Source organism: Aethalodelphis obliquidens, unplaced genomic scaffold, assembly GCF_003676395.1.
Source record: "Aethalodelphis obliquidens isolate GAN/ISIS:26980383/991018 unplaced genomic scaffold, ASM367639v1 scaffold1, whole genome shotgun sequence".
NCBI classification, from domain to species: Eukaryota; Metazoa; Chordata; class Mammalia; order Artiodactyla; family Delphinidae; genus Aethalodelphis; species Aethalodelphis obliquidens.
Genome location: NW_020837945.1, coordinates 33651626 through 33662368, shown reverse-complemented (window position 1 = coordinate 33662368; position 10743 = coordinate 33651626). Strand labels below are relative to the sequence as shown.

The following is a 10743-nucleotide window of genomic DNA, read 5'->3' as shown; positions in this document are numbered from 1 at the left end:
GATTAATCCTTTGTCAGTTGCTTCATTTGCAAATATTTTCTCCCATTCTGAGGGTTGTCTTTTCATCTTGTTTATAGTTTCCTTTGCTGTGAAAAAGATTTTATGTTTCATTAGGTCCCATTTGTTTATTTTTGTTTTTACTTCCATTACTCTAGGAGGTAGATCAAAAAGATCTTGTTGTGATTTATGTCAAAGAGTGTTCTTCCTATGTTTTCCTCTAAGAGTTTTATAGTGTCCATTCTTACATTTAAGTCTTTAATCCATTTTGAGTTTATTTTTGTATATGGTATTAGGGAGTGTTCTAATTTCATTCTTTTATATGTAGCTGTCCAGTTTTCCCAGCACCACTTATTGAAGAGGCTGTTTATTCTCTATTGTACACTGTTGCCTCCTTCATCAAAGATAAGATGACCATATGTGCGTGGGTTTATATCTTGGCTTTCTATTCTGTCCCTTGATCTATATTTCTGTTTTTGTGTCAGTACCATACTGTCATGAGTACTGTAGCTTTGTACTATAGTCTGAAGTCAGGGAGTCTGATTCCTCCAGCTTCATTTTTCTTTCTCAAGATTGCTTTGGCTATTCAGGGTCTTTTGCGTTTCCATACAAATTGTGAGATTTTTTTGTTCTAGTTCTGTGAAAAATGCCATTGGTAGTTTGATAGGGATTGCACTGAATCTGTAGATTGCTTTGGATCATATAGTCATTTTCACAATGTTGATTCTTCCAATCCAAGAACATGGTATATCTCTCCATCTGTTTGTATTGTCTTTAATTTCTTTCATCAGTGTCTTATAGTTTTCTGCATATAGGTCTTTGGTCTCCTTAGGTAGGTTTATCCTAGATATTTTATTCTTTTTGTTGCAGTGGTAAATGGGAGTGTTACCTTAATTTCTCTTTCAGATTTTTCATCATTAGTGTATAGGAATGTAAGAGAAAGGAGAAGTAACAACTGACACTGCAGACATACAAAGGATCATGAAAGATTACTACAAGCAACTATATGCCAATAAAATGGACAATCTAGAAGAAATGGACACATTCTTAGAAAAGCACAACCTTCTGAGACTGAACCAGGAATAAATAGAAAATATAAACAGACCAATCACAAGCGCTGAAATTGAAACTGTGATTAAAAATCTTCCAACAAACAAAAGCCCAGGACCAGATGGATTCACAGATGAATTCTATTAAACATTTAGAGAAGAGCTAACACCTATCCTTCTCAAACTCTTCCAAAATATAGCAGAGGAAAGAACACTCACAAATTCATTCTACAAGGCTACCATCACCCTGATACCATAACCAGACAACAATGTCAGAAAAAAAGAAAACTACAGGCCAATATCACTGATGAACATAGATGCAAAAATCCTCAACAAAATACTAGCAAACAGAATCCAGCAGCACATTAAAAGGATCATACACCATGACCAAGTGGGATTTATCCCAGGAATGCAAGGATTCTTCAATATACACAAATCAATCAATGTGATACACCATATTAACAAATTGAAGGAGAAAAACTATATGATCATCTCAGATGCAGAAAAAGCTTTTGACAAAATTCAACACCCATTTATGATAAAAATTCTTCAGAAAGTGGGCATAGAGGGAACTTACCTCAACATAATAAAGGCAATATATGACAAACCCACAGCCAACATCATTCTCAATGGTGAAAAACTGAAACCGTTTCCACTAAGATCAGGAACAAGACAAGTTTACCCACTCCTCCCACTATTATTCAACATAGTTTTGGAAGTTTTAGCCATAGCAATCAGAGATAAAAAGAAATAGAAGGAATCCAAATCAGAAAAGAAGTAAAACTGTCACTTTTTGAAGATGATATGATATTATAAATAGAGAACCCTAAAGATGCTACTAGAAAACTACTACAGCTAATCAATGAATTTGGTAAAGTAGCAGGATATGAAATTAATACACATATCTCATTTTGTGAATATCTTCTCATCAAGTGTCTTGCCAACTTTTATTCTTTTTTAATCCTTGCCTTTTTATTATAGATTTGTAGGATTTATTTATATATTTGGGATGAGCTTTAGTTGAATGCATCTGTTGCAAACATCTCTTTTCACATTGTGTTTGCCTTTTTACTATTTTAATGGAAGGCTGTTATTAGTTGCATACCAACTTTTAACTGTTATTATTTTTTGATGAGCTATACCTTTTATCATTCTGAAAGGTTGATTTGCAACTCTGATAGCACTTTCTCCTTAAAGTCAACCCCGTCTGACATTAATATGGTTACACCTCCTTTTTGGATTAGTCCTTGCATAGTAAATATTTCCTTCTATTTATTTTACTCTTAGAATATCTTTATATTGTAGATATATCTCATGTAAGGAACATATATGGGAATATTAAAATTCCAGCCTCAGGATATTTGTCTTTTATTTGGAGCACTTATTCCAATTACAGACATATTTGGTTTAAATCTATTATCTCCCTATTTGCTTTCAATACCTGTCCTGCCTGTTCTATGTTACTTTTTATTCCCTACTTTTTAAAAATCTATTTAGATTTAACTATCTAATTTTTATAGTGGAATATTTCTTTTTTCTCAGCATTTTTATGCATTATTTTACAATTTCAGTGCTTAGTCTAGAATATTTTAACTTGATAGTTATATTTCCTTTTTTCATGATAATTCAAAACTTTTAAAACATTTCAAGCCCATTTATTCTTCTCTTGATTGCCATCATGTATTTTGATAAACCATGAACTACTGAAGAAGACATTATTTTCTATGACAATGTAATTTATATTTATGCATATGTTTAGGATTTTTGTTGTCCTTCATTTCTTACTGCATCACTGAACTTCCTCCTAGGGTTAGCTTTATTCTACCTGAAGAATAACTGTTAGTATTTTTTTTTAGAGAGAACCAGTGGTGACAAATTCTGTTTTTGCTATTGTTTGAAAATATCATTATTTCACATTCATTCTTGATGAGTATTTTCACTGGTTATGGAAGTTTTGTTGCTGTTTATTAATTTTCTATTCATGAAAGATATTCTGCCATTGTTGTCTCACTTCCATTGCTTTTATTGTTGTTGAGAAATTTTCAATCACTCTAATTATTGTTCCCTTGAGTATTCCCTATCCCTTTATCCAGAATTTTTAACATTTTTATTCTAGGTAAAATTATGTTTGGTTCAAATTTCTTCCCTTAGTTCATGACTTCTCTCTCATTCTCTGAATAGAAATTAAAATAAACAGATTTCATAATCTAATATAGCATTTTATGATTACTCATTTTATGTCATATTTAATAAATCATTTATTTCCCATTTGGCAATGAAGATATTTTGCTAAATTACATTCTACAACTTTTATCATTGTGCTATTCACAATTATAATTACAATCCACTTGAAATAGATTTTTGTAAGGTAGGGCTTATTTTCTATATAGTTAATTGGATATTTCAGTGCTGTATATTAAATAGTCCTGTTGCACTCATCAGCAGTGTCATTTTTCATAAAGCAAGTGTATGTATGCATGTGTGTATGTATAACTTGTATATTTATCTGCAAATATATCATATGGATATAGATGTAAACATAGATATATAGTATATATTAATATGTTCTACTATATTTAAACCAATAGCAAACTGGTTTTGCTAATTTAGCATGACATTAAATATTTTATTTACTTATTATTGAAATATAGTTGATTTACAGTGTTATATTAGTTTCAGATATACAACATAGTGATTTAATATTTTTATAGTTTATACTCCACTTAAAGTTATACAAAACATACATTAAATCTTAATACCAAGTACAGCCAAATCCTATAACTTGTGCCTCATCAAATGCATCTTGGCATTTCTTGGTCTTTGTGTTTTCACATAGAGTGTAGGAAAGTTTTTTCAGGTCTACGAGAAACCTTGGTATTTCTGAATGGAATGCACTAAATATAAATATCCATTTGGGAGAAATTGACATTTTTACAATAGTTGGCCTTGCAATTAATAATAGTTTGTCCTTCATTTATATAGGCTTTCTTCAATGAAGATCAATAATATATTATTGTAATACCTGAAGATCTTGGATGACTTATTAGATTCATTCATATTTACCTGATAATTTTAATGCTATAGTAATTTTTAATTTTCTGTTTGTTGAAAGCATATATATCAGTTGAAAGCAACTGATTTACATATATTGTCTTTATATTTGCTAATTTATTTGAATAATTCCAGTAATGAGTTGTATGTTCTTTTGCACTGTGTAAATAAATACACAGTCATATATCTGTAATAATGACACTTTATTTTTATTCCTTGCCAATCTTTTTTTTTTTAACTCTCAACAGCAGTTTATTTTGGGAACAGAGACAGATAACTGTGGTCTGGGGTAGGAAGGAGACTTACTTTACAGTTGATGAATGCTCTTTTGGGTTGTTTTATTTTATTTTTAACTCTTCATTAAGTATTATTTGTAATTGGAAAGTAGTTTCTAAGGCACAATGCATTATCCCTGAATTCATTGTCTAAACATGCTTTTATGCCACTAATATCCCCATAGGTTTTATTTTGTTTTGTTTTCATTTTATTTTTATTATTTTAAGTTTTATTGAAGTATAGTTGATTTACAATGTGTTAATTTCTGCTGTACAGCAAAGTGACTCAGTTGTATATATATATATATTCTTTTCCATTATGATTTATCATAGGATATTGAATATAGTTCCCTGTGCTATACAGTAGTACCTTGTTGTTTATCCATCCTATATATACTAGTTAGCATCTGCTAATCCCAAACTCTAAGTCATTCCCTCCCACCACCACCCTTGGCAACCACGAGTCTGTTCTCTATGTCTGTGAGTCTGTTTCTGTTTCATATATATGTTCATTTGTGTCATATTTTAGATTCCACATATAAGTGATATCATACAGTATTTGTCTTTCTCCTTCTGCCTTATTGCAAATGGCATTATTTCATTCTTGCCATTCTTTTTGTGTGTGTGTGTGTGTGTGTTTATTTTCTTCTATGGTTGTAGTGGCTAGCACTTGCAGTGAAATTCTTTTATAACTCTTTTAAGTAAAGGGAAAATATTCAATACTTCCCCTTTTATCCAACTGATAATGGCAAGAAACAGTTTGAACATTCAAAGTTAATATTTTTAAGGGTATTTAATACTTTACAAAAATGTGTAGAATGTAGAATATAAGGAACCAAACATGATGGTGCCATACCTCAGGGCTGGGGACTATGAAGAACAATTACATTTAGGCCTGATGAGACAATGAGAAAAACTGTATCTAAAAGCAGAGATGGTAGCTCTACAAGGAGAGTTATCTAATAGGAGCTGTAGCCACATGATGTGATGAGGTTGAGATAGGGAAGAGGCACTGAGGTAGTAGCAGCAGGTACCATGAGTATTTTATACCTTTTTGTACAATTTACAAAAGCTTGTTCTGGGAACAAGCTTTGGTTTGGTCTCATACATATCACTTAAAATTTAGAGTGGAAGGATGGTGTTTGTGTCTAATTTCATGGTTTGATGGATCAATAATTCCCACTTGGGGTACCCATTTGGTGTCCCTCAGTCACATGTTTAGTCCTTCCAAGAGCCTAGGAACAAACGAGAACTGGTTTTCCAATAAAAAATAGTTTTTTATAGTAGTGAGCATTGCAGAAATGTAGAATTCTAGGTGTTTGAGCTGGATTCTCATTTTGGGAGCTTGACAGAGGCTAATAGAACATCCCTATCAGGAACAAACATGTCTGGAAAATATTGGGTCATTATATTGCATAACACATGTGGTAGAATAACTAGCACTCAAGCTGAAACAAATGAAAAAGTACCTTTTCCTTCTTAATACACCTTTCAAGGGGACAGCCTTACATGTTATTCCAAATGTGATATATATCGCCATCAAAATCCAAAAAGAGCCTCTTTTTCATGGTGGGCAGTGCAAGATTCATCAACTTGTCTCTCACTCTAGAAGTAATATTGCAACATACTTCAAACCACTGGAGCCTTGGTAACTTAATGTGTCAAGCTGCCATAGTTTCCTGAGGATTATCTCTGATCCTCTGTCAGATATGCATTTTAGTAGGGCAGTTAAAAGTGTTTCCTATTTCCTACTCTCTAGGAATTAGCATAATCTCATCAATGAAATAGACTTGCATAATTTTCTGTGGAATATCACGATAATCAAGATCCCTTTGGACTGTATTATCACAGGAAGTAGACTTGACATACCATTGAGGCAAATATATCAAGGCATACTGTTGTCCTTTCTACATAGAAACAAATGACTTCTGACTTCCTTTGCTAATAGCGATAAGGAAAAAAATAGACAACTGAATTCCAGATTCATTAATTCTGCTCTTATTGTCTATGGTACAACCTTCATAATTGAAGGTGAAATTAGCATCACCTAATGAAGATGTCTTGATGCTAGATTATCAAATAGATTATCAATAAAAAGGCTTTCTCCACAACTTACCTGTTTTTCATGCTAGCAAAATCATGTTGAATAGGTATTGATCACTCCTGCAATTTTCAAAAATTTCCTCATAGTACTAAACTCTTCAATCAGTTCCATGAATGTAGAATTGCTTTTGTTTATTATCTTGGTTGAGGGAGGCATTTCTCTGGGTTTTTATTTGTCCCTTCCTGCCATTTTTGAAGTCAGGGAATAGATGCAGGAATTCCACCAGTTACCAAGTATGTTGATTATATATTCTGTGAAAGGAGAATAACCATCAGATAAATCTGTGGTCCAGGAATAGACGATGAGGCAAATTTAAGTCAACACTCCCTTTGAAAGCTGAATTCAGTAAGTTCTCTTTTAATGGGCCATAGTCATTTTTCAGGGTACCATGAATTAGAGTCAGTCAAAAACAGTATCTCAAAAACAAACAAAGAAACAAACAAACAAAACAAAAAACCTCTCAGAAATTTCAGCTATTTCTTGTTTCTGTGCAAAGTTACTCCAGTAGCTGTTTCAAAGTTCCTCTGGAATAATCTTGGAGTAATATTCATGGTATGCTACCGTGGTTGAGATGTAGAATCCTTCCTCGAAGTAACTGTGGACTGTCTATAAATTGTCATATGTCTGGAAACTGAGCAATAGGCTATAAAGAGATTTCTGCTCGGCTAACCTAGAACTTTTTTGCCTAAATATGACGAATTACATATGAGTAATCTGCCATCTGAGTATCAGTGAGATGCACCAAGTATCCCTGCTTTTCTCTAACTAAACTTTTTTATTTTGAGATAAACATAGGTTCACATGTAGTTGTAATAAATAATACACAGAACTTTTGTGTCTACATTTTACCCAAATTGTAACTACAAAGCTCCTTCATATTGTCCTCTTATAACCTCACCCACTTCTCTCCTCTTTCACCTTCTTCTTAATTTTGTCATTTCAAGGGTGTTATATAAATGATCCCATATGGGATGTAACTTGTATTAATACCTTGTGGGAATTAGCTTTTTTATTCTGTATAAGACTCTGGAGATTCCTTTAGGTTGGTGGTTGTGTCAATAATCATTTCCTTTTATACTGTTGAGTAGAATGCCATGGTATGGATGCCCCATAGTTTTTTAAACTTTTATCAGTTGAAGGATATTGGTTTGTTTCCAATTTTTGACTATTATGAATAAAGCTTTTATAAACATTAGTGCACAAGTTTCTGTGTGAACGTGTCTTTCTTGATTCCTGTACCTATGTAGAAAGTCTTGGAATCAGGAAAACTTATTTCTCTCACTTAATTCTTCTTTCTGAAAGTTGTTTTAGTTATTTTAGTTCCTTTGATTTTCCATATACATTTTACAAAGAAATATTGTAGATATTTTTTAAATGCCATAGAGCACTTACCTCACAATGCAGCAGCTTCTTTTTTCCTTAAGCTTTCCCCTGGTTCCTGTACTTTCTGACTAGATTACAGTCCGCAAAAGTTGATTCTGAGAATTTTGGCTAGCGTTTTAGTTGTGTCTGTGGAGGGACAGAGCCCTAGAGTTGCAGACTCCACCATTTTTAGCGACGTCAATCCAGTCAGTGCTCACTTTTATATTCTAATTTCAGCTAGTATAGTGAGTGTTTTGATCTGCACAGTCATTATTTCCTTTGTTTTTACTCTATTATCATATGAACACTTTTTCTTTTTTTTTAAATTATACTTCATATATTCACTGTTACTACCCACTACGGGAAGTAAAATAGAAGATGATTACAATGGAAAATCTTATTCTCGCCTCAGAAGGCAGGAAAGAATGGTAATAGGCATCATATAAACAGAATCTATAATTTAAAATAAGATAAAGTGAAACTAAAATGCTCTTGGTGGAGTGAGGAAGCGCCTCCGTCAGGCCTACTGAGGGCCCTCGCCGACGCCTGGACTCACCCGCTGCCCCGCCAGCTCCGCTCGCTTCCCGTCCCCCGTGGCCCGGCGCGGGGCAGGGCTGCCGGAGCCATGGAGGACGAGGTGGTCCGCATTGCCAAGAAGATGGACAAGATGGTGCAGAATAAGAACGTGGCTGGAGCACTGGATTTACTGAGGGAGCTTAAGAATATTCCCATGACCTTGGAATTATTACAGTCCACAAGAATCGGAATGTCAGTGAATGCTATTTGCAAGCAGAGCACAGATGAAGAAGTTACGTCTTTAGCAAAGTCCCTCATCAAATCCTGGAAAAAGTTATTAGATGGACCATCAACAGATAAAGACTCTGAAGAAAAGAAAAAAGATACTGCAGTTACATCACAGAATAGCCCTGAAGCAAGAGAAGAATGTAGCTCCAGTAGCAACGTAAGCAGCAGAAAGGATGAGACAAATACCCAAGACACTTACGTTTCATCTTTTCCTCGGGCACCAAGCGCTTCTGATTCTGTGCGGTTAAAGTGTAGGGAGATGCTCGCTGCGGCTCTCCGAACGGGAGATGACTACATCGCTATTGGAGCTGATGAGGAAGAATTAGGATCTCAAATCGAGGAAGCTATCTATCAAGAAATAAGGAATACGGACATGAAATACAAAAATAGAGTATGAAGTAGGATATCAAATCTTAAGGATGCTAAGAATCCAAATTGAAGGAAAAATGTGCTGTGTGGGAATATTCCTCCTGACTTATTTGCTAGAATGACGGCAGAGGAGATGGCCAGCGATGAGCTCAAAGAGATGCGGAAAACCTTGACCAAAGAATCCATCAGAGAGCATCAGATGGCCAAGACAGGTGGAACCCAGACGGACTTGTTCACATGTGGCAAATGCAAGAAGTACTGCACTTACACACAGGTCCAAACGCGGAGTGCTGATGAACCGATGACAACGTTTGTTGTCTGCAACGAGTGTGGAAACCGGTGGAAGTTCTGATGAGTTGGAAGAATTGGCAAAACACCTGGACTATTAAGAAAATGGATTTTGTAATTAGCTTTAAGACTAGGCCAACCAACTAGTTTTACTGCAAATCAGATTTTTAAAGTAACATATATCCCTTGGGTTAGTCTCTGTTTTTGACATAGGATCCCTTCCTTAAATGCCTTCTGTAGTTTCAGAGCAGTAGGGAGACCACATGATAATTGTTTGGTATCTGTTTCAAAACTTTTTTTTTTCCATTTTTATAAGTAAGTTGATAGTAAACTTTTGGCAGTTTATTTTTACCTTTTTTTTTTTTTCCTTCTTAAAGGAAAATGTACCTTAACTTTTTTACAATCTGAAACATACACAGTAAAAATGTTATTCTTCTCAGTTAATACACAAATGGAAATTACATTTTTTTTCCTATATTGGCATGTACCTGCAAATATTAAAAGAGAAGAAAAGGTAATGTAATTATAAGTTTATCAAACATGGTGTATATTCAGATAATACTTGACCAGCTTATCTAAATTGTGCATAATATTTTAACTAGCATATGAAATTGATTTTAATTATTATGTTCAAAGTCTGGGATAATTAGTTATTATTTTGCATTTGTAACTAACTGTGATCCTCATTTCTTGTAATTTCTTGTACATGTTTATTATTTGTTCATAATAGATTTTACTTTTGGAAACATGACTTGACTTTGTTGAAATCAGTTTGGTTTGTTGTTTATTTACCTGTCTGACTTTGTAGTGTATTTTACTTTTGCAGAACACTGTTGTAGTTTAGTAGGTTTTTCCTAAATCCTAGCTCAGGAAAAGAATGAAAACTTTTGACCGTTTTTTCGTTTTGTAGGAAGACATACTGGGAAGAAAATGTTAGCATTTTAGGATAGTGTTGTTCTTATAAACAGTTCATGACTTAACTTTGATTTGGAAATCTGTGCTGACCAAGAACTTTAAGGTTTATATAAATCATTAACGCTGTGGCTTTTCCGTATGGAGACTAATGGAGCACATTTCTGTCCTGACTCTCTTTCTGTCACACAAGAATGAGGTTGTGGAACAGACTAATACGTGGGCTGTAACACAGCTCATTTGCAGGAAGGACCTTACAGTTAAGTGTGTGCCATCTGTTTTGTTAGGAATAAGAAAAAATGTTTTTCACACTTGGTCTAGCACATCTTAAGGCCACTGTTCCAAAGTCCACGTTTCATTGTGCTCCGTCTGCACTCTCAAACCTCTATAGAGAGATCTGAGTACCTGCTTTGCACTCCCCTTCGCTCCCTCTTCTCCACTGCTTACTGCAGGTCAGTTTGATGTAATACAAAAACAACATCTAAAAGTCCATGTTCAGACCCCACATAGAGGAACTGGCCCATCCCACCTC

At 34.2% G+C, this 10743-nt stretch overlaps 1 pseudogene; it reads left to right on the top strand.

Annotated features, from left to right (window-relative positions):
* The first annotated feature begins 8354 nt into the window (after nucleotides 1-8354).
* Nucleotides 8355-9762, top strand: LOC113618458 (transcription elongation factor A protein 1 pseudogene; annotated as a pseudogene).
* Nucleotides 9763-10743: the final 981 nt, after the last annotated feature.